The following is a 17586-nucleotide window of genomic DNA, read 5'->3' on the forward strand; positions in this document are numbered from 1 at the left end:
TGTCTGGTTACAGACTTGGTCTCGTCGCATTTTAAAAAAGAATCGCTGGGCCACTTAACAGCCGCGATGGCACAGCAGTTTCCATAGTGTAGTGGTTATCACATTCGCCTAACACGCGAAAGGTCCCCAGTTCGAGACTGGGTGGAAACAGGTTTTTTGTCTCGGCATCTGGTTTTTGAACACGATATTCATTCGCGACATTTTAAATTTTTTTTGGCAGTCAAGATATCTTCATTCACAAAGGATTATCTTGGGTTTCTGTCTGGGTCAGAACTGGATTCCATCGCTATTTGTGCAAGTTCTCTTCGCCGATGAAAGGGTGTCTAGTTTCAGACTTGGTCTCGTCGCATTTTGAAAGAGACTTGCTGGACCACTTAAATACCGCAAAAGCACAGCAGTTTCCATAGTGTTGTGGTGATAACGTTCGCCTAATACACGAAAGGTCCCCTTTTCGAAAATGGGTGGAAACAGGTTTTTTGTCTCGGCATCTGGTTTTTGAACACGATATTCATTCGCGACATTTTAAATTTTTTTTGGCAGTCAAGATATCTTCATTCACAAAGGATTATCATGGGTTTCTCACTGGGTGAGAACTGGTTGCCGTCACTATTTGTGCAAGTTCTCTTCGCCGATGAAAGGGTGTCTGGTTTCAGACTTGGTCTCGTCGCATTTTGAAAGAGACTTTCTGGGCCCCTTAAATGACACCAAAGCACCGCGCTTTCCATAGTGTAGTGGTTATCACATTCGCCTTACACGCGGAAGGTCCCCAGTTCGAGACTGAGTGGGAACAGGTTTTTCGTCTCGTCATCTGGTTTTTGAAAACGACATACATTTTCAACGTTTTCCATTTTTTGTGGCAGTCAAGATATCTTCACCAAAAAGTGTTATCATGGGTTTCTGACTGGGTGAGAACTGTTTGCCGTCGCGATTTGTGCAAGTTCTCTTCGCCGATGAAAGGGTGTGTGGTTTCAGACTTGCTCGTTGCATTTTGAAAGAGACTTGCTGGGCCCCTTTAATGCAGCTAAAGCAAAGCAGTTTCCATAGTGTAGTGGTGATCACGTTCGCCTAATACACGAGAGGTCCCCTTTTCGAAAATGGGTGGGAGCAGGTTTTTCGTCTCGTCATCCGGTTTTTGAAAACGATATACATTTTCGACGTTTTCCATTTTTTGTGGCAGTCAAGATATCTTTACACACAAAAGGTTATCATGGGTTTCTGACTGGGTGTGAACTGTTTGCCGTCGCGATTTGTGCAAGTTCTCTTCGCCGATGAAAGGGTGTCTGGTTTCAGACTTGGTTTCGTTGCATTTTTAAAGAGACTTGCTGGGCCCCTAAATTGCTTCAGGACCGCAGCAGTTTCCATAGTGTAGTGGTTATCACGTTCGCCTCACACGCGAAAGGTCCCCAGTTCGAGACTGGGTGGAAACAGGATTATGCTCTCGTCATCTAGTTTATGAACACGATATACATTAGCGACATTTTCCATTTGTTGTGGCAGTCAAGATATCTTCATTCACAAAGGATTGTCTTGGGTTTCTGTCTGGGTCAGAACTGGATTCCATCGCATTTTGTGCAAGTTCCCTTTGCAGACGAAAGGGTGTCTGGTTTCAGACTTGGTCTCGTCGCATTTAAAAAAAGACTCGCTGGGCCACTTAACGGCCGCGATGGCACAGCAGTTTCCATAGTGTAGTGGTTATCACATTTGCCGAACACGCGAAAGGTCCCCAGTTCGAGACTGGGTGGAAACAGGTTTTTTGTCTCGGCATCTGGTTTTTGAACACGATATTCATTCGCGACATTTTACATTTTTTGTGGCAGTCAAGATATCTTCATTCACAAAGGATTATCTTGGGTTTCTGTCTGGGTCAGAATTGGATTCCTTCGCTATTTGTGCAAGTTCTCTTCGCCGATTAAAGGGTGTCTAGTTTCAGACTTGGTCTCGTCGCATTTTGAAAGAGACTTGCTGGACCACTTAAATACTGCGAAAGCACAGCAGTTTCCATAGTGTAGTGGTTATCACGTTCTCCTTACACGCGGTAGGTCCCCAGTTCGAGACTGGGTGGGAACAGGTTTTTCATCTCGTCATCGGGTTTTTGAAAACGATATACATTTTCGACGTTTTCCATTTTTTGTGGCAGTCAAGATATCTTCACCAAAAAGTGTTATCATGGGTTTCTGACTGGGTGTGAACTGTTTGCCGTCGCGATTTGTGCAAGTTCTCTTCGCCGATGAAAGGGTGTCTGGTTTCAGACTTGCTCGTCGCATTTTGAAAAAGACTTACTGGGCCCCTAAAATGCCTCTGGAGCACAGCTGTTTCCATAGTGTATTGGTTATCACGTTCGCCTCACACGCGAAAGGTCCCCAGTTCGAGACTGGGTGGAAATGGGATTATGCTCTTGTCATCTAGTTTATGAACACAATATACATTAGCGACATTTTCCATTTGTTGTGGCAGTCAAGATATCTTCATTCACAAAGGATTGTCTTGGGTTTCTGTCTGGGTCAGAACTGGATTCCATCGCTTTTTGTGCAAATTCCCTTTGCAGATGAAAGGGTGTCTGGTTTCAGACTTGGTCTCGTCGCATTTTAAAAAAGACTCGCTGGGCCACTTAAAGGCCGCGCTGGCACCGCAGTTTCCATAGTGTAGTGGTTATCACATTCGCCTAACACGCGAAAGGTCCCCTATTCGAGACTGGGTGGAAACAGGTTTTTTGTCTCGGCATCTGGTTTTTGAACACGATATTCATTAGCGACCTTTTACATTTTTTGTGGCAGTCAAGATATCTTCACACACAAAGGATTATCATGGGTTTCTGACTGGGTGAGAACTGGTTGCCGTCACTATTTGTGCAAGTTCTCTTCGCCGATGAAAGGGTGTCTGGTTTCAGACTTGGTCTCGTCGCATTTTGAAAGAGACTTTCTGGGCCCCTTAAATGACACAAAAGCACAGCAGTTTCCATAGTGTAGTGGTTATCACATTCGCCTAACACGTGAAAGGTCCCCAGTTCGAGACTGGGTGGGAACAGGTTTTTCGTCTCGTCATCCGGTTTTTGAAAACGATATACATTTTCGACGTTTTCCATTTTTTGTGGCAGTCAAGATATCTTCACCAAAAAGTGTTATCATGGGTTTCTGACTGGGTGAGAACTGTTTGCCGTCGCTATTTGTGCAAGTTCTCTTCGCCGATGAAAGTGTGTGTGGTTTCAGACTTGCTCTCGTTGCATTTTGAAAGGGACTTGCTGGGCCCCTTTAATGCAGCTAATGCAAAGCAGTTTCCATAGTGTAGTGGTTATCATGTTTGCCTAACACGCGAAAGGTCTCCAGTTCAAGACTGGGTGGGAGCAGGTTTTTCGTCTGGTCATCCGGTTTTTGAAAACGATATACATTTTCGACGTTTTCCATTTTTTGTGGCAGTCAAGATATCTTTACACACAAAAGGTTATCATGGGTTTCTGACTGGGTGTGAACTGTTTGCCGTCGCGATTTGTGCAAGTTCTCTTCGCCGATGAAAGGGTGTCTGGTTTCAGACTTGGTCTCGTCGCATTTTGAAAGAGACTTTCTGGGCCCCTTAAATGTCGGAAATGCACCGCAGTTTCCATAGTGTAGTGGTTATCACATTCGCCTAACACGCGAAAGGTCCCCAGTTCGAGACTGGGTGGAAACAGGTTTTTTGTCTCGGCATCTGGTTTTTGAACACGATATACATTAGCGACCTTTTACATTTTTTGTGGCAGTAAAGATATCTTCACACACAAAGGATTATCATGGGTTTCTCAATGGGTGAGAACTGGTTGCCGTCACTATTTGTGCAAGTTCTCTTCGCCGATGAAAGGGTGTCTGGTTTCAGACTTGGTCTCGTCGCATTTTGAAAGAGACTTTCTGGGTCCCTTAAATGACACAAAAGCACTGCGGTTTCCATAGTTTAGTGGTTATCACATTCGCCTTACACGAGGAAAGTCCCCAGTTCGAGACTGGGTGGGAACGGATTTTTCGTCTCGTCATCTGGTTTTTGAAAACGATATACATTTTCAACGTTTTCCATTTTTTGTGGCAGTCAAGATATCTTCAACAAAAAGTGTTATCATGGGTTTCTAACTGGGTGAGAACTGTTTGCCGTCGCGATTTGTGCAAGTTCTCTTCGCCGATGAAAGGGTGTGTGGTTTCAGACTTGGTCTCGTTGCATTTTGAAAGAGACTTGCTGGGCCCCTTTAATGCAGCTAAAGCAAAGCAGTTTCCATAGTGTAGTGTTGATCACGTTCGCCTAATACACGAAAGGTCCCCTTTTCGAAATTGGGTGGGAGCAGTTTTTTCGTCTCGTCATCCGGTTTTTGAAAACGATATACATTTTCGACGTTTTCCATTTTTTGTGGCAGTCAAGATATCTTTACACACAAAAGGTTATCATGGGTTTCTGACTGGGTGTGAACTGTTTGCCGTCGCGATTTGTGCAAGTTCTCTTCGCCGATGAAAGGGTGTCTGGTTTCAGACTTGGTCTCGTTGCATTTTTAAAGAGACTTGCTGGGCCCCTAAATTGCTTCAGGGCTGCAGCCGTTTCCATAGTGTAGTGGTTATCACGTTCGCCTCACACGCGAAAGGTCCCCAGTTCGAGACTGGGTGGAAACAGGATTATTCCCTCGTCATCTAGTTTATGAACACGATATACATTAGCGACATTTTCCATTTGTTGTGGCAGTCAAGATATCTTCATTCACAAAGGATTGTCTTGGGTTTCTGTCTGGGTCAGAACTGGATTCCATCGCATTTTGTGCAAGTTCCCTTTGCAGAGGAAAGGGTGTCTGGTTTCAGACTTGGTCTCGTCGCATTTTAAAAAAGACTCGCTGGGCCACTTAACGGCCACGATGGCACAGCAGTTTCCATAGTGTAGTGGTTATCACGTTCGCCTTACACGCGGAAGGTCCCCAGTTCGAGACTGGGTGGGAACAGGTTTTTCGTCTCGTCATCGGGTTTTTGAAAACGATATACATTTTCGACGTTTTCCATTTTTTGTGGCAGTCAAGATATCTTCACCAAAAAGTGTTATCATGGGTTTCTGACTGGGTGTGAACTGTTTGCCGTCGCGATTTGTGCAAGTTCTCTTCGCCGATGAAAGGGTGTCTGGTTTCAGACTAGGTCTCGTCGCATTTTGAAAGAGACTTCCTGGGCCCCTTAAATGTCGGAAATGCACTGCAGTTTCCATAGTGTAGTGGTTATCACATTCGCCTAACACGCGAAAGGTCCCCAGTTCGAGACTGGGTGGGAACAGGTTTTTCTTCTCGTCATCCGGTTTTTGAAAACGATATACATTTTCGACGTTTTCCATTTTTTGTGGCAGTCAAGATATCTTTACACACAAAAGGTTATCATGGGTTTCTGACTGGGTGTGAACTGTTTGCCGTCGCGATTTGTGCAAGTTCTCTTCGCAGATGAAAGGGTGTCTGGTTTCAGACTTGGTCTCGTTGCATTTTGAAAGAGACTTGCTGGGCCCCTAAATTGCTTCAGGACCACGGCAGTTTCCATAGTGTAGTGGTTATCACGTTCGCCTCACACGCGAAAGGTCCCCAGTTCGAGACTGGGTGGAAACAGGATTATGCTCTCGTCATCTAGTTTATGAACACGATATACATTAGCGACATTTTCCATTTGTTGTGGCAGTCAAGATATCTTCATTCACAAAGGATTGTCTTGGGGTTCTGTCTGGGTCAGAACTGGATTCCATCGCATTTTGTGCAAGTTCCCTTTGCAGACGAAAGGGTGTCTGGTTTCAGACTTGGTCTCGTCGCATTTTAAAAAAGACTCGCTGGGCCACTTGACAGTCGGGATGGCACAGCAGTTTCCATAGTGTAGTGGTTATCACATTCCCCTAACACGCGAAAGGTCCCCAGTTCGAGACTGGGTGGAAACAGGTTTTTTGTCTCGGCATCTAGTTTATGAACACGATATACATTAGCGACATTTTCCATTTGTTGTGGCAGTCAAGATATCTTTACACACAAAAGGTTATCATGGGTTTCTGACTGGGTGTGAACTGTTTGCCGTCGCGATTTGTGCAAGTTCTCTTCGCAGATGAAAGGGTGTCTGGTTTCAGACTTGGTCTCGTTGCATTTTGAAAGAGACTTGCTGGGCCCCTAAATTGCTTCAGGACCACGGCAGTTTCCATAGTGTAGTGGTTATCACGTTCGCCTCACACGCGAAAGGTCCCCAGTTCGAGACTGGGTGGAAACAGGATTATGCTCTCGTCATCTAGTTTATGACCACAATAAACATTTGCGACATTTTCCATTTGTTGTGGCAGTCAAGATATCTTCATTCACAAAGGATTGTCTTGGGTTTCTGTCTGGGTCAGAACTGGATTCCATCGCTTTTTGTGCAAATTCCCTTTGCAGATGAAAGGGTGTCTGGTTTCGGATTTGGTCTCGTCGCATTTTAAAAAACACTCGCTGGGCCACTTAAAGGCCGCGCTGGCACAGCAGTTTCCATAGTGTTGTGGTTATCACATTCGCCTAACACGCGGAAGGTCCCCAATTCGAGACTGGGGGGAAACAGGTTTTCTGTCTCGGCATCTGGTTTTTGAACACGATATTCATTAGCGACCTTTTACATTTTTTGTGGCAGTCAAGATATCTTCACACACAAAGGATTATCATGGGTTTCTGACTGGGTGAGAACTGGTTGCCGTCACTATTTGTGCAAGTTCTCTTCGCCGATGAAAGGGTGTCTGGTTTCAGACTTGGTCTCGTCGCATTTTGAAAGAGACTTTCTGGGCCCCTTAAATGACACAAAAGCACCGCAGTTTCCATAGTGTAGTGGTTATCACATTCGCCTAACACGTGAAAGGTCCCCAATTCGAGACTGGGTGGGCGCAGGTTTTTCGTCTCGTCATCCGGATTTTGAAAACGATATATATTTTCGACGTTTTCCATTTTTTGTGGCAGTCAAGATATCTTCACCAAAAAGTGTTATCATGGGTTTCTGACTGGGTGAGAACTGTTTGCCGTCGCGATTTGTGCAAGTTCTCTTCGCCGATGAAAGGGTGTCTGGTTTCAGACTTGGTCTCGTTGCATTTTGAAAGAGACTTGCTGGGCCACTTAACGGCCGCAATGGCACAGCAGTTTCCATAGTGTAGTGGTTATCACATTCGCCTAACACGCGAAAGGTCCCCAGTTCGAGACTGGGTGGAAACAGGTTTTTTGTCTCGGCATCTGGTTTTTGAACACGATATTCATTCGCGACATTTTACATTTTTTGTGACAGTCAAGATATCTTCATTCACAAAGGATTATCTTGGGTTTCTGTCTGGGTCAGAACTGGATTCCATCGCTATTTGTGCAAGTTCTCTTCGCCGATTAAAGGGTGTCTAGTTTCAGACTTGGTCTCGTCGCATTTTGAAAGAGACTTGCTGGACCACTTAAATACTGCGAAAGCACAGCAGTTTCCATAGTGTAGTGGTTATCACGTTCTCCTTACACGCGGTAGGTCCCCAGTTCGAGACTGGGTGGGAACAGGTTTTTCATCTCGTCATCGGGTTTTTGAAAACGATATACATTTTCGACGTTTTCCATTTTTTGTGGCAGTCAAGATATCTTCACCAAAAAGTGTTATCATGGGTTTCTGACTGGGTGTGAACTGTTTGCCGTCGCGATTTGTGCAAGTTCTCTTCGCCGATGAAAGGGTGTCTGGTTTCAGACTTGCTCGTCGCATTTTGAAAAAGACTTACTGGGCCCCTAAAATGCCTCTGGAGCACAGCTGTTTCCATAGTGTAGTGGTTATCACGTTCGCCTCACACGCGAAAGGTCCCCAGTTCGAGACTGGGTGGAAACAGGATTATGCTCTCGACATCTAGTTTATGAACCCGATATATATTAGCGACATTTTCCATTTGTTGTGGCAGTGAAGATATCTTCATTCACAAAGGATTGTCTTGGGTTTCTGTCTGGGTCAGAACTGGATTCCATCGCATTTTGTGCAAGTTCCATTTGCAGATGAAAGGGTGTTTGGTTTCAGACTTGGTCTCGTCGCATTTTAAAAAAGACTCGCTGGGCCACTTAACGGCCGCGATGGCACAGCAGTTTCCATAGTGTAGTGGTTATCCCATTCGCCTAACACGCGAAAGGTCCCCAGTTCGAGACTGGGTGGAAACAGGTTTTTTTGTCTCGGCATCTGGTTTTTGAACACGATATTCATTCGCGACATTTTACATTTTTTGTGGCAGTCAAGATATCTTTACACACAAAAGGTTATCATGGGTTTCTGACTGGGTGTGAACTGTTTGCCGTCGCGATTTGTGCAAGTTCTCTTCGCCGATGAAAGGGTGTCTGGTTTCAGACTTGGTCTCGTCGCATTTTAAAAAAGACTCGCTGGGCCACTTAACGGCCGCGATGGCACAGCAGTTTCCATAGTGTAGTGGTTATCCCATTCGCCTAACACGCGGAATGTCCCCAATTCGAGACTGGGGGGAAACAGGTTTTCTGTCTCGGCATCTGGTTTTTGAACACGATATTCATTAGCGACCTTTTACATTTTTTGTGGCAGTCAAGATATCTTCACACACAAAGGATTATCATGGGTTTCTGACTGGGTGAGAACTGGTTGCCGTCACTATTTGTGCAAGTTCTCTTCGCCGATGAAAGGGTGTCTGGTTTCAGACTTGGTCTCGTCGCATTTTGAAAGAGACTTTCTGGGCCCCTTAAATGACACAAAAGCACCGCAGTTTCCATAGTGTAGTGGTTATCACATTCGCCTAACACGTGAAAGGTCCCCAATTCGAGACTGGGTGGGCGCAGGTTTTTCGTCTCGTCATCCGGATTTTGAAAACGATATATATTTTCGACGTTTTCCATTTTTTGTGGCAGTCAAGATATCTTCACCAAAAAGTGTTATCATGGGTTTCTGACTGGGTGAGAACTGTTTGCCGTCGCGATTTGTGCAAGTTCTCTTCGCCGATGAAAGGGTGTCTGGTTTCAGACTTGGTCTCGTTGCATTTTGAAAGAGACTTGCTGGGCCACTTAACGGCCGCAATGGCACAGCAGTTTCCATAGTGTAGTGGTTATCACATTCGCCTAACACGCGAAAGGTCCCCAGTTCGAGACTGGGTGGAAACAGGTTTTTTGTCTCGGCATCTGGTTTTTGAACACGATATTCATTCGCGACATTTTACATTTTTTGTGACAGTCAAGATATCTTCATTCACAAAGGATTATCTTGGGTTTCTGTCTGGGTCAGAACTGGATTCCATCGCTATTTGTGCAAGTTCTCTTCGCCGATGAAAGGGTGTCTGGTTTCAGACTTGGTCTCGTTGCATTTTGAAAGAGACTTGCTGGACCACTTAAATGCCGCAAAAGCACAGCAGTTTCCATAGTGTAGTGGTTATCACGTTCGCCTTACACGCGGAAGGTCCCCAGTTCGAGACTGGGTGGAAACAGGATTATCCTCTCGTCATCTAGTTTATGAACACAATATACATTAGCGACATTTTCCATTTGTTGTGGCAGTCAAGATATCTTCATTCACAAAGGATTGTCTTGGGTTTCTGTTTGGGTCAGAACTGGATTCCATCACATTTTGTGCAAGTTCCCTTTGCAGACGAAAGGCTGTCTGGTTTCAGACTTGGTCTCGTCGCATTTTAAAAAAGACTCGCTGGGCCACTGAACGGCCACGATGGCGCAGCAGTTTCCATAGTGTAGTGGTTATCACATTCGCCTAACACGCGAAAGGTCCCCAGTTCGAGACTGGGTGGAAACACGTTTTTTGTCTCGGCATCTGGTTTTTGAACACGATATTCATTCGCGACATTTTAAATTTTTTTTGGCAGTCAAGATATCTTCATTCACAACGGATTATCTTGGGTTTCTGTCTGGGTCAGAACTGGATTCCATCGCTATTTGTGCAAGTTCTCTTCGCCGATGAAAGGGTGTCTAGTTTCAGACTTGGTCTCGTCGCATTTTGAAAGAGACTTGTTGGACCACTTCAATGCCTCAAAAGCACAGCAGTTTCCATAGTGTAGTGGTTATCACGTTCGCCTTACACGCGGAAGGTCCCCAGTTCGAGACTGGGTGGGAACAGGTTTTTCGTCTCGTCATCGGGTTTTTGAAAACGATATACATTTTCGACGTTTTCCATTTTTTGTGGCAGTCAAGATATCTTCACCAAAAAGTGTTATCATGGGTTTCTGACTGGGTGTGAACTGTTTGCCGTCGCGATTTGTGCAAGTTCTCTTCGCCGATGAAAGGGTGTCTGGTTTCAGACTTGGTCTCGTCGCATTTTGAAAAAGACTTACTGGGCCCCTAAAATGCCTCAGGAGCAGAGCTGTTTCCATAATGTAGTGGTTATCACGTTCGCCTCACACGCGAAAGGTCCCCAGTTCGAGACTGGGTGGAAACAGGATTATGCTCTCGTCATCTAGTTTATGAACACAATATACATTAGCGACATTTTCCATTTGTTGTGGCAGTCAAGATATCTTCATTCACAAAGGATTGTCTTGGGTTTCTGTCTGGGTCAGAACTGGATTCCATCGCATTTTGTGCAAGTTCCCTTTGCAGACGAAAGGCTGTCTGGTTTCAGACTTGGTCTCGTCGCATTTTAAAAAAGACTCGCTGGGCCACTTAACGGCCACGATGGCGCAGCAGTTTCCATAGTGTAGTGGTTATCACATTCGCCTAACACGCGAAAGGTCCCCAGTTCGAGACTGGGTGGAAACAGGTTTTTTGTCTCGGCATCTGGTTTTTGAACACGATATTCATTCGCGACATTTTACATTTTTTTTGGCAGTCAAGATATCTTCATTCACAACGGATTATCTTGGGTTTCTGTCTGGGTCAGAACTGGATTCCATCGCTATTTGTGCAAGTTCTCTTCGCCGATGAAAGGGTGTCTAGTTTCAGACTTGGTCTCGTCGCATTTTGAAAGAGACTTGTTGGACCACTTCAATGCCTCAAAAGCACAGCAGTTTCCATAGTGTAGTGGTTATCACGTTCGCCTTACACGCGGAAGGTCCCCAGTTCGAGACTGGGTGGGAACAGGTTTTTCGTCTCGTCATCGGGTTTTTGAAAACGATATACATTTTCGACGTTTTCCATTTTTTGTGGCAGTCAAGATATCTTCACCAAAAAGTGTTATCATGGGTTTCTGACTGGGTGTGAACTGTTTGCCGTCGCGATTTGTGCAAGTTCTCTTCGCCGATGAAAGGGTGTCTGGTTTCAGACTTGGTCTCGTTGCATTTTGAAAGAGACTTTCTGGGCCCCTTAAATGTCGGAAATGCACCGCAGTTTCCATAGTGTAGTGGTTATCATGTTTGCCTAACACGCGGAAGGTCTCCAGTTCGAGACTGGGTGGGAGCAGGTTTTTCGTCTCGTCATCAGGTTTTTGAAAACGATATACATTTTCGACGTTTTCCATTTTTTGTGGCAGTCAAGATATCTTTACACACAAAAGGTTATCATGGGTTTCTGACTGGGTGTGAACTGTTTGCCGTCGCGATTTGTGCAAGTTCTCTTCGCCGATGAAAGGGTGTCTGGTTTCAGACTTGGTCTCGTTGCATATTGAAAGAGACTTGCTGGGCCCCTAAATTGCTTCAGGAGCACAGCCGTTTCCATAGTGTAGTGGTTATCACGTTCGCCTCACACGCGAAAGACCCCCAGTTCGAGACTGGGTGGAAACAGGATTATGCTCTCGTCATCTAGTTTATAAACACGATATACATTAGCGACATTTTCCATTTGTTGTGGCAGTCAAGATATCTTCATTCACAAAGGATTGTCTTGGGTTTCTGTCTGGGTCAGAACTGGATTCCATCGCTTTTTGAGCAAATTCCCTTTGCAGATGAAAGGGGGTCTGGTTTCAGACTTGGTCGTCGCATTTTAAAAAAGACTCGCTGGGCCACTTAAAGGCCGCGCTGGCACAGCAGTTTCCATAGTGTAGTGGTTATCACATTCGCCTAACAAGGCAAAGGTCCCCAGTTCGAGACTGGGTGGGAACAGGTTTTTCGTCTCGTCATCCGGTTTTTGAAAACGATATACATTTTCGACGTTTTCCATTTTTTGTGGCAGTCAAGATATCTTCACCAAAAAGTGTTATCATGGGTTTCTGACTGGGTGTGAACTGTTTGCCGTCGCGATTTGTACAAGTTCTCTTCGCCGATGAAAGGGTGTCTGGTTTCAGACTTGGTCTCGTTGCATTTTGAAAGAGACTTGCTGGGCCCCTAAATTGCTTCAGGGGCACAGCCGTTTCCATAGTGTAGTGGTTATCACGTTCGCCTCACACGCGAAAGACCCCCAGTTCGAGACTGGGTGGAAACAGGATTATGCTCTCGTCATCTAGTTTATAAACACGATATCCATTAGCGACATTTTCCATTTGTTGTGGCAGTCAAGATATCTTCATTCACAAAGGATTGTCTTGGGTTTCTGTCTGGGTCAGAACTGGATTCCATCGCTTTTTGAGCAAATTCCCTTTGCAGATGAAAGGGTGTCTGGTTTCAGACTTGGTCGTCGCATTTTAAAAAAGACTCGCTGGGCCACTTAAAGGCCGCGCTGGCACAGCAGTTTCCATAGTGTAGTGGTTATCACATTCGCCTAACACGCGAAAGGTCCCCAGTTCGAGACTGGGTGGGAACAGGTTTTTCGTCTCGTCATCCGGTTTTTGAAAAAGATATACATTTTCGACGTTTTCCATTTTTTGTGGCAGTCAAGATATCTTCACCAAAAAGTGTTATCATGGGTTTCTGACTGGGTGAGAACTGTTTGCCGTCGCGATTTGTGCAAGTTCTCTTCGCCGATGAAAGGGTGTGTGGTTTCAGACTTGCTCTCGTTGCATTTTGAAAGAGACTTGCTGGGCCCCTTTAATGCAGCTAAAGCAAAGCAGTTTCCATAGTGTTGTGGTGATCACGTTCGCCTAATACACGAAAGGTCCCCTTTTCGAAAATGGGTGGGAGCAGGTTTTTCGTCTCGTCATCCGGTTTTTGAAAACGATATACATTTTCGACGTTTTCAATTTTTTGTGGCAGTCAAGATATCTTTACACACAAAAGGTTATCATGGGTTTCTGACTGGGTGTGAACTGTTTGCCGTCGCGATTTGTGCAAGTTCTCTTCGCCGATGAAAGGGTGTCTGGTTTCAGACTTGGTATCGTTGCATTTTGAAAGAGACTTGCTGGGCCCCTAATTTGCTTCAGGACCACAGCCGTTTCCATAGTGTAGTGGTTATCACGTTCGCCTCACACGCGAAAGGTCCCCAGTTCGAGACTGGGTGGAAACAGGATTATGCTGTCGTCATCTAGTTTATGAACACAATATACATTAGCGACATTTTCCATTTGTTGTGGCAGTCAAGATATCTTCATTCACAAAGGATTGTCTTGGGTTTCTGTCTGGGTCAGAACTGGATTCCATCGCATTTTGTGCAAGTTCCCTTTGCAGACGAAAGGCTGTCTGGTTTCAGACTTGGTCTCGTCGCATTTTAAAAAAGACTCGCTGGGCCACTTAACGGCCACGATGGTGCAGCAGTTTCCATAGTGTAGTGGTTATCATGTTTGCCTAACACGCGAAAGGTCTCCAGTTCAAGACTGGGTGGGAGCAGGTTTTTCGTCTCGTCATCAGGTTTTTGAAATTGATATACATTTTCGACGTTTTCCATTTTTTGTGGCAGTCAAGATATCTTTACACACAAAAGGTTATCATGGGTTTCTGACTGGGTGTGAACTGTTTGCTGTCGCGATTTGTGCAAGTTCTCTTCGCCGATGAAAGGGTGTCTGGTTTCAGACTTGGTCTCGTTGCATTTTGAAAGAGACTTGCTGGGCCCCTAATTTGCTTCAGGACCAAAGCCGTTTCCATAGTGTATTAGTTATCGCGTTCCCCTCACATGCGAAAGGTCCCCAGTTCGAGACTGGGTGGAAACAGGATTATGCTCTCGTCATCTAGTTTATGAACACGATATACATTAGCGACATTTTCCATTTGTTGTGGCAGTCAAGATATCTTCATTCACAAAGGATTGTCTTGGGTTTCTGTCTGGGTCAGAACTGGATTCCATCGCATTTTGTGCAAGTTCTCTTCGCCGATGAAAGGGTGTCTGGTTTCAGACTTGGTCTCGTTGCATTTTTAAAGAGACTTGCTGGGCCCCTAAATTGCTTCAAGACTGCAGCCGTTTCCATAGTGTAGTGGTTATCACGTTCGCCTCACACGCGAAAGGTCCCCAGTTCGAGACTGGGTGGAAACAGGATTATGCTCTCGTCATCTAGTTTATGAACACGATATACATTAGCGACATTTTACATTTGTTGTGGCAGTCAAGATATCTTCATTCACAAAGGATTGTCTTGGGTTTCTGTCTGGGTCAGAACTGGATTCCATGGCATTTTGTGCAAGTTCCCTTTGCAGACGAAAGGATGTCTGGTTTCAGACTTGGTCTCGTCGCATTTTAAAAAAGACTCGCTGGACCACTTAACGGCCTCGATGGCACAGCAGTTTCCATAGTGTAGTGGTTATCACATTCGCCTAACACGCGAAAGGTCCCCAGTTCGAGACTGGGTGGAAACAGGTTTATTGTCTCGGCATCTGGTTTTTGAACACGAAATTCATTCGCGACATTTTACATTTTTTGTGGCAGTCAAGATATCTTCATTCACAAAGGATTATCTTGGGTTTCTGTCTGGGTCAGAACTGGAATCCATCGCTATTTGTGCAAGTTCTCTTCGCCGATGAAAGGGTGTCTAGTTTCAGACTTGGTCTCGTCGCATTTTGAAAGAGACTTGCTGGACCACTTAAATACCGCAAAAGCACAGCAGTTTCCATAGTGTAGTGGTTAACACGTTCGCCTTACACGCGGAAGGTCCCCAGTTCGAGACTGGGTGGGAACAGGTTTTTCGTCTCGTCATCGGGTTTTTGAAAACGATATACATTTTCGACGTTTTCCATTTTTTGTGGCAGTCAAGATATCTTCACCAAAAAGTGTTGTCATGGGTTTCTGACTGGGTGTGAACTGTTTGCCGTCGCGATTTGTGCAAGTTCTCTTCGCCGATGAAAGGGTGTCTGGTTTCAGACTTGGTCTCGTCGCATTTTGAAAGAGACTTTCTGGGCCCCTTTAATGTCGGAAATGCACCGCAGTTTCCATAGTGTAGTGGTTATCATGTTTGCCTAACACGCGAAAGGTCTCCAGTTCAAGACTGGGTGGGAGCAGGTTTTTCGTCTCGTCATCAGGTTTTTGAAAACGATATACATTTTCGACGTTTTCCATTTTTTGTGGCAGTCAAGATATCTTTACACACAAAAGGTTATCATGGGTTTCTGACTGGGTGTGAACTGTTTGCCGTCGCGATTTGTGCAAGTTCTCTTCGCCGATGAAAGGGTGTCTGGTTTCAGACTTGGTCTCGTTGCATTTTGAAAGAGACTTTCTGGGCCCCTTAAATGTCGGAAATGCACCGCAGTTTCCATAGTGTAGTGGTTATCATGTTTGCCTAACACGCGGAAGGTCTCCAGTTCGAGACTGGGTGGGAGCAGGTTTTTCGTCTCGTCATCAGGTTTTTGAAAACGATATACATTTTTGACGTTTTCCATTTTTTGTGGCAGTCAAGATATCTTTACACACAAAAGGTTATCATGGGTTTCTGACTGGGTGTGAACTGTTTGCCGTCGCGATTTGTGCAAGTTCTCTTCGCCGATGAAAGGGTGTCTAGTTTCAGACTTGGTCTCGTCGCATTTTGAAAGAGACTTGCTGGACCACTTCAATGCCTCAAAAGCACAGCAGTTTCCATAGTGTAGTGGTTATCACATTCGCCTAACACGCGAAAGGTCCCCAGTTCGAGACTGGGTGGAAACTGGTTTTTTGTCTCGGCATCTGGTTTTTGAACACGATATTCATTCGCGACATTTTACATTTTTTTTGGCAGTCAAGATATCTTCATTCACAAAGGATTATCTTGGGTTTCTGTCTGGGTCAGAACTGGATTCCATCGCTATTTGTGCAAGTTCTCTTCGCCGATGAAAGGGTGTCTAGTTTCAGACTTGGTCTCGTCGCATTTTGAAAGAGACTTGCTGGACCACTTCAATGCCTCAAAAGCACAGCAGTTTCCATAGTGTAGTGGTTATCTCGTTCGCCTTACACGTGGAGGGTCCCCAGTTCGAGACTGGGTGGGAACAGGTTTTTCGTCTCGTCATCGGGTTTTTGAAAACGATATACATTTTCGACGTTTTCCATTTTTTGTGGCAGTCAAGATATCTTCACCAAAAAGTGTTATCATGGGTTTCTGAATAGGTGTGAACTGTTTGCCGTCGCGATTTGTGCAAGTTCTCTTCGCCGATGAAAGGGTGTCTGGTTTCAGACTTGGTCTCGTCGCATTTTGAAAGAGACTTTCTGGGCCCCTCAAATGTCGGAAATGCACCACAGTTTCCATAGTGTAGTGGTTGTCATGTTTGCCTTACACGCGGAAGGTCCCCAGTTCGAGACTGGGTGGGAACAGGTTTTTCGTCTCGTCATCGGGTTTTTGAAAATGATATACATTTTCGACGTTTTCCATTTTTTGTGGCAGTCAAGATATCTTTACACACAAAAGGTTATCATGGGTTTCTGACTGGGTGTGAACTGTTTGCCGTCGCGATTTGTGCAAGTTCTCTTCGCCGATGAAAGGGTGTCTAGTTTCAGACTTGGTCTCGTCGCATTTTGAAAGAGACTTGCTGGACCACTTCAATGCCTCAAAAGCACAGCAGTTTCCATAGTGTAGTGGTTATCACATTCGCCTAACACGCGGAAGGTCCCCAGTTCGAGACTGGGTGGGAACAGGTTTTTCGTCTCGTCATTGGGTTTTTGAAAACGATATACATTTTCGACGTTTTCCATTTTTTGTGGCAGTCAAGATATCTTCACCAAAAAGTGTTATCATGGGTTTCTGACTGGGTGTGAACTGTTTGCCGTCGCGATTTGTGCAAGTTCTCTTCGCCGATGAAAGGGTGTCTGGTTTCAGACTTGGTCTCGTCGCATTTTGAAAAAGACTTACTGGGCCCCTAAAATGCCTCAGGAGCAGAGCTGTTTCCATAGTGTAGTGGTTATCACGTTCGCCTCACACGCGAAAGGTACCCAGTTCGAGACTGGGTGGAAACAGGATTATGCTCTCGTCATCTAGTTTATGAACACAATAAACATTAGCGACATTTTCCATTTGTTGTGGCAGTCAAGATATCTTCATTCACAAAGGATTGTCTTGGGTTTCTGTCTGGGTCAGAACTGGATTCCATCGCTTTTTGTGCAAATTCCCTTTGCAGATGAAAGGGTGTCTGGTTTCGGATTTGGTCTCGTCGCATTTTAAAAAACACTCGCTGGGCCACTTAAAGGCCGCGCTGGCACAGCAGTTTCCATAGTGTTGTGGTTATCACATTCGCCTAACACGCGGAAGGTCCCCAATTCGAGACTGGGGGGAAACAGGTTTTCTGTCTCGGCATCTGGTTTTTGAACACGATATTCATTAGCGACCTTTTACATTTTTTGTGGCAGTCAAGATATCTTCACACACAAAGGATTATCATGGGTTTCTGACTGGGTGAGAACTGGTTGCCGTCACTATTTGTGCAAGTTCTCTTCGCCGATGAAAGGGTGTCTGGTTT

At 45.1% G+C, this 17586-nt stretch overlaps 1 protein-coding gene and 34 non-coding genes across 36 annotated transcripts in view; 34 read left to right on the forward strand and 1 right to left on the reverse strand.

The window, feature by feature from the left end:
- The window catches only part of galnt18a (UDP-N-acetyl-alpha-D-galactosamine:polypeptide N-acetylgalactosaminyltransferase 18a), a 285922-nt gene that overhangs the window by 43433 nt on the left and 224903 nt on the right, over positions 1-17586 (reverse strand). The gene's annotated exons all lie outside the window — the stretch shown is intronic.
- Positions 78-150, forward strand: trnav-aac (transfer RNA valine (anticodon AAC)). Its single transcript has one exon. It is a non-coding gene; the product is annotated as a tRNA-Val (tRNA).
- Positions 1355-1427, forward strand: trnav-cac (transfer RNA valine (anticodon CAC)). Its single transcript has one exon. It is a non-coding gene; the product is annotated as a tRNA-Val (tRNA).
- trnav-aac (transfer RNA valine (anticodon AAC)) lies at positions 1675-1747 on the forward strand. The gene has a single exon. It is a non-coding gene; the product is annotated as a tRNA-Val (tRNA).
- trnav-cac (transfer RNA valine (anticodon CAC)) lies at positions 2312-2384 on the forward strand. The gene has a single exon. It is a non-coding gene; the product is annotated as a tRNA-Val (tRNA).
- Positions 2952-3024, forward strand: trnav-aac (transfer RNA valine (anticodon AAC)). Its single transcript has one exon. It is a non-coding gene; the product is annotated as a tRNA-Val (tRNA).
- Positions 3591-3663, forward strand: trnav-aac (transfer RNA valine (anticodon AAC)). The gene has a single exon. It is a non-coding gene; the product is annotated as a tRNA-Val (tRNA).
- Positions 4550-4622, forward strand: trnav-cac (transfer RNA valine (anticodon CAC)). Its single transcript has one exon. It is a non-coding gene; the product is annotated as a tRNA-Val (tRNA).
- On the forward strand, positions 4870-4942 carry trnav-uac (transfer RNA valine (anticodon UAC)). Its single transcript has one exon. It is a non-coding gene; the product is annotated as a tRNA-Val (tRNA).
- On the forward strand, positions 5189-5261 carry trnav-aac (transfer RNA valine (anticodon AAC)). Its single transcript has one exon. It is a non-coding gene; the product is annotated as a tRNA-Val (tRNA).
- trnav-cac (transfer RNA valine (anticodon CAC)) lies at positions 5509-5581 on the forward strand. Its single transcript has one exon. It is a non-coding gene; the product is annotated as a tRNA-Val (tRNA).
- trnav-aac (transfer RNA valine (anticodon AAC)) lies at positions 5829-5901 on the forward strand. The gene has a single exon. It is a non-coding gene; the product is annotated as a tRNA-Val (tRNA).
- trnav-cac (transfer RNA valine (anticodon CAC)) lies at positions 6149-6221 on the forward strand. Its single transcript has one exon. It is a non-coding gene; the product is annotated as a tRNA-Val (tRNA).
- On the forward strand, positions 7108-7180 carry trnav-aac (transfer RNA valine (anticodon AAC)). Its single transcript has one exon. It is a non-coding gene; the product is annotated as a tRNA-Val (tRNA).
- On the forward strand, positions 7745-7817 carry trnav-cac (transfer RNA valine (anticodon CAC)). The gene has a single exon. It is a non-coding gene; the product is annotated as a tRNA-Val (tRNA).
- Positions 8065-8137, forward strand: trnav-aac (transfer RNA valine (anticodon AAC)). The gene has a single exon. It is a non-coding gene; the product is annotated as a tRNA-Val (tRNA).
- On the forward strand, positions 9025-9097 carry trnav-aac (transfer RNA valine (anticodon AAC)). The gene has a single exon. It is a non-coding gene; the product is annotated as a tRNA-Val (tRNA).
- On the forward strand, positions 9345-9417 carry trnav-uac (transfer RNA valine (anticodon UAC)). The gene has a single exon. It is a non-coding gene; the product is annotated as a tRNA-Val (tRNA).
- trnav-aac (transfer RNA valine (anticodon AAC)) lies at positions 9665-9737 on the forward strand. The gene has a single exon. It is a non-coding gene; the product is annotated as a tRNA-Val (tRNA).
- On the forward strand, positions 9985-10057 carry trnav-uac (transfer RNA valine (anticodon UAC)). Its single transcript has one exon. It is a non-coding gene; the product is annotated as a tRNA-Val (tRNA).
- Positions 10304-10376, forward strand: trnav-cac (transfer RNA valine (anticodon CAC)). Its single transcript has one exon. It is a non-coding gene; the product is annotated as a tRNA-Val (tRNA).
- Positions 10624-10696, forward strand: trnav-aac (transfer RNA valine (anticodon AAC)). The gene has a single exon. It is a non-coding gene; the product is annotated as a tRNA-Val (tRNA).
- Positions 10944-11016, forward strand: trnav-uac (transfer RNA valine (anticodon UAC)). The gene has a single exon. It is a non-coding gene; the product is annotated as a tRNA-Val (tRNA).
- Positions 11583-11655, forward strand: trnav-cac (transfer RNA valine (anticodon CAC)). Its single transcript has one exon. It is a non-coding gene; the product is annotated as a tRNA-Val (tRNA).
- trnav-cac (transfer RNA valine (anticodon CAC)) lies at positions 12220-12292 on the forward strand. The gene has a single exon. It is a non-coding gene; the product is annotated as a tRNA-Val (tRNA).
- Positions 12538-12610, forward strand: trnav-aac (transfer RNA valine (anticodon AAC)). Its single transcript has one exon. It is a non-coding gene; the product is annotated as a tRNA-Val (tRNA).
- trnav-cac (transfer RNA valine (anticodon CAC)) lies at positions 13177-13249 on the forward strand. The gene has a single exon. It is a non-coding gene; the product is annotated as a tRNA-Val (tRNA).
- On the forward strand, positions 14137-14209 carry trnav-cac (transfer RNA valine (anticodon CAC)). The gene has a single exon. It is a non-coding gene; the product is annotated as a tRNA-Val (tRNA).
- Positions 14457-14529, forward strand: trnav-aac (transfer RNA valine (anticodon AAC)). Its single transcript has one exon. It is a non-coding gene; the product is annotated as a tRNA-Val (tRNA).
- Positions 14777-14849, forward strand: trnav-uac (transfer RNA valine (anticodon UAC)). The gene has a single exon. It is a non-coding gene; the product is annotated as a tRNA-Val (tRNA).
- Positions 15736-15808, forward strand: trnav-aac (transfer RNA valine (anticodon AAC)). Its single transcript has one exon. It is a non-coding gene; the product is annotated as a tRNA-Val (tRNA).
- trnav-uac (transfer RNA valine (anticodon UAC)) lies at positions 16056-16128 on the forward strand. Its single transcript has one exon. It is a non-coding gene; the product is annotated as a tRNA-Val (tRNA).
- Positions 16375-16447, forward strand: trnav-uac (transfer RNA valine (anticodon UAC)). The gene has a single exon. It is a non-coding gene; the product is annotated as a tRNA-Val (tRNA).
- On the forward strand, positions 16695-16767 carry trnav-aac (transfer RNA valine (anticodon AAC)). The gene has a single exon. It is a non-coding gene; the product is annotated as a tRNA-Val (tRNA).
- On the forward strand, positions 17014-17086 carry trnav-cac (transfer RNA valine (anticodon CAC)). The gene has a single exon. It is a non-coding gene; the product is annotated as a tRNA-Val (tRNA).

The sequence above is a fragment of the Idiotropiscis lumnitzeri genome, chromosome 6, assembly GCF_059441095.1.
Source record: "Idiotropiscis lumnitzeri isolate Australia: NSW breed Sydney's pygmy pipehorse chromosome 6, RoL_Ilum_1.0, whole genome shotgun sequence".
NCBI lineage: Eukaryota > Metazoa > Chordata > Actinopteri > Syngnathiformes > Syngnathidae > Idiotropiscis > Idiotropiscis lumnitzeri.